The sequence below is a fragment of the Microtus ochrogaster genome, unplaced genomic scaffold (genome assembly GCF_000317375.1).
Source record: "Microtus ochrogaster isolate Prairie Vole_2 unplaced genomic scaffold, MicOch1.0 UNK239, whole genome shotgun sequence".
In the NCBI taxonomy this organism is placed as follows: Eukaryota; Metazoa; Chordata; class Mammalia; order Rodentia; family Cricetidae; genus Microtus; species Microtus ochrogaster.
Window position 1 is genome coordinate 27,059 of NW_004949337.1, and position 3,919 is coordinate 30,977.

Consider the following 3,919-nt stretch of genomic DNA (forward strand, 5'->3'; position numbering starts at 1 on the left):
GTTCTTTTAAGATACAAATTTCTATGTACATGTATATGTATATACTTACATTCACATGTTTTGAGTATAACTTTAGGTAAATATAAAGTATAAACACAAAATAAAATTTAAAGATGAATTTAAATATGAACCATAGAAAATTCATCAAATGTCTTTGCTCTTATTTCTCCTTCCTGACCTGTTCACCTGTTGTATTAAATTATCTCCCTCATCCCCACTTGGAACCTTGGCCCTATAATTTTGTTTTCATCTTTATAGAGCCTTTATCCCTCATTAACTTCCCAATCTGCAGGACTACCCTGCATATGGTTCCTTTACACTGTCTTGATGTCTTTGTTTACTCAACATTGTAAATTCAGATTTATAAATTTGTAGCTGGTTATTACAGATAAATAAGAAAATGTGGTTTCTGGTGTCTTGGTCTGGGTTGTCTCACTTGATGTGAACTTTCTTGCTTCATTTTATTCACCTGTAAATTTCAAGACCCATTTTTATTTAAAGCTGAATTGTGTTCTATATTACATGTTAAACACTTTCATATCCAATCCTCAGTCGAAGCGTATTAAGGTGGTTTACATTTTTCAGCTATTATGAATTGAGCAACAGTTAACATGACCTAGAAAGTTTAAGCCTTTTCTTTGTATTTTCATCTGTTATAAACCTTTTTTTAATCTTTTTGGTGCCATTTTAGACTTTTCATTCTTTTTTTTTTTAGCTTATATAATGGGACGTGGGACAGAACTCGTAGCTGCTGATGAACACCAATAAGCTGTTCCTGAAGCTTGGCAATGTGCTCCACTTGCTCATCCTCAGAGTCTTCAGAAGAGTAGTTCTCCGAGGAGGCCTTGCTGCTACTCTCTCTACTGGGGGCTTTCACACTGCTTGTTGTAAGGTGACATGTGTGCGTGCACTCAACAGGCTCATCAGAAATCTTGGCAAAAATGCATGCCAAAAACATCCAGAAGCATTCTAGCCATTGCCACGACTTCATGATCTGGAAGGTTGTATTTGTAGCAATTCATAAATATTAACCTGACATCTGCAACATGCATCCTTCTATTGTTGGTTGTCCATTTCCCCTTAATAGTTTCAAGATCCATGGGATTTTTTAGAAGGTTATAGTAGTTGTGGAGCCCCAAAGCATCAGCATCCAGAGGACTATAGAAGGTCCATGGCAAATGTTTCTTGGCAAGCATTTCCTTAAGAATCACACTGCAGTACTTCAATTGTTCAATTACTTTGACTGTTTTTAAAACTTTTTGTTGTTGCTGAGAGTCTGCCAAAACACTCTTCAGTATGTTCTCTTTCACCAACATGGTCATTGACTTTATTTCTCTGGTTGTCGGAGGAGACTTGCTGCTTGCTTTAACTATAGAAGTGGTAGGATTTGTGGCATCTTCTCTCCTCTTCATACCCTTTGTGATTTGGAATACAGTCTGTGAGTCAGTGGTAGGGGGAGCTTCATGCCCCATGTATAAGGGAGAGAAGAAGAGCTCACATAATCCAGAAGAAATCTCTTGCTGCTTAAATAATTTTCTGCTGCTTTGGAGGGATTTGATCCTTAGCAAAGGAAGTTGGTATCTTTTGTTGAGTATCTTTGTTCTTTCCTGACCACCCACAGCTTGTTCTTCTTGTGGCATCTGAGATAATTTCTGCATAAATAACTTCTCTAGAGCTTGGACAATGAGAGCAATGTCATCTTCAGACTTGTATAAATAACAGTTTGAAAATATTGTATTGAAGTCTTCTGTGCATTCAGAAGCCTTCACATAATATTTTCCAACCGCTTCTTAATTATATGTAAATCCATTGGGGTTTTTATGATGGTGTAATAATTAGGTAGCTTTAGTTTCACAGCATCCATGGGCTTCTGAAAAGGCCAGAAGAACTGATGCTTTCAGAGAGCCTTCAAGACGACTTTCTGTGAGAACTGCAGCTGATTCGTCAGCTGTCCATTTCTCTTAGTGTTTATCTACTCTGGTGGAGGTTGGTTAACAATCTCTGTCTGTCAACTTGTCAGAGACATTCTCAACTACTTAAGATTCTGGTGTTTTAATGTTGTCTTCAAGTACACGTCCTCTTAGGAAAGGGGCCTCATTCGATCGGCCTTTCCGTTTACACTACATAAAGCAGTGCATGGCAGTAGCTCCTGATTCCCCACCAGTGGATGCCAGTTTTGTCCAGATGGTAGCCATATTTTCTTATCTTTGCCCTTCTGACTGGAGTTTGAAGAAATCTGAGCAGTGCTTTGATAAGCATTTCCAAATGAATAATAGAGACAGACAATTTTATAATACTTTTTGGGAAATTTCCCTCTTTCTCCCATTTAATAAACTATTTCAGGTACAAGTTCTTAAATGGAGTATTTAGTTTCTGACTCTGTTTTTGGAGTTCTTTATATACTATGAATTTTAATCCCACCAGTGATAAAGCTGGCAAAGGTTCACCCCATTCTGTGGGCTTCTTCTTCACTCAGTTTATTGCTTCTTTTACTATACTATTTTTTCTTTTGTAAACTTTTAATCTTAATTCATGTCTTATATGTTTGCCTGCACTGTGACTGTATTAGATATTGTCTATATGTTGGGAGTTCTGGATGAAGAACTCACTTATGTGGTTTTAACTTTCTATTCTGAACTGTGGGCCATTGAAAGATATTTCTGTAGAGAGATAATGCCTTCACTCTTTTATCTGTTGGAGAGGACTCAGGAGTTCCACTATTTTTCAAGCTGCCTATAGTCACACTGATAGAATAAATTTCCAAAGTCAGCCTAAAATATTTTTAAAAATCAAACTAAAAACCATTGATCTTTAAAAGAAGCTTCTTGGTTAGGAAATCTTTGAAGGTCTTGTCATGAATGTCTAGAAGTGTGAGATAAGAGTAAGCAGAATAAAAATATACCTGTGTGTGTGTGTGTGTGTGTGTGTGCATGCACACACACATAAACATACTTGGAACTTTCAAAGAAAAATTGTTTTTAATCAATACATTTTACTGGGAATATAGATGAAATCTGCCTATTTGAACAAATAAGAAAATTATTGTTGAGTCCTGAATAAGGCATGAAACATTGATATATTCTATGCTTTCAGATTCAGGGAAATGACACATGACTCACACAGAGTCCTTGAAATCCCTCCATCCTGACCAAAAAACATACCCTAAGGTTTGTGAAATTCTTGATATTTGTGTGTTCTGTAACTTAGGAAATAATTAGGAGAAGGGTGGATAATTTCAATATTTGATCATGTAGCCTAGTTTATGCCTTTTGGCTCTGATGTTTTTTGAAAGGATGATTTCCATCTACCAGTGAGCAATAAGGAAGTATTCAAATGCCAAGTTGACATTAGACTAATAATTGATGGATGTATTTTTATGGTTGTTGACCTTTCCAAAGCAAAAAGAAGAATCAGTCACAACTTGTCCTCAACAGCTGTGCGGATATGTTCCTTGGCTTGGGACTCAGGTTTAGTAATGTCATAAAAGAACAGTTTTAATCCATTAACTTAATGCATTAACTCAGTGGTATTTTCTCTAAAGAAAACTTTTCTTCTCTCCATTGTTCAAATTCTTAAATTCTAGTGTGATCATGCACACTAAAGATTCTACAGATTTCTTATTAAACATTAAGTTCTATGACATGCCTGTACATAAATCTACCCTACCCTGAAATAGCTTTTCTGATAGATCATCAATTTACCAGAAAGAAAAAAAGATTATAACAACAACAACAACAACAATAAAAAAGCAGCCCTTGTCGCAAAGAATAAGATTTCACTGAGTTATCTTATAGGAAAATCCTTCTTCATAGGATATCCACTGACAAAATACTTCTTTAGATATAAATTAAAGCAGAGTAGTTTTCCTATTCACAAATTTATTTCGACATTTTGGGCACTGTTAAATTATGAAAGAAAT

At 35.7% G+C, this 3,919-nt stretch overlaps 2 pseudogenes; both read right to left on the minus strand.

Moving 5' to 3' along the window:
- Positions 1-653: 653 nt before the first annotated feature.
- LOC101993994 lies at positions 654-2,026 on the minus strand (annotated as a pseudogene).
- An 803-nt stretch (positions 2,027-2,829) lies between these two features.
- Positions 2,830-3,919, minus strand: part of LOC101994276 — a 3,356-nt pseudogene continuing 2,266 nt past the window's right edge.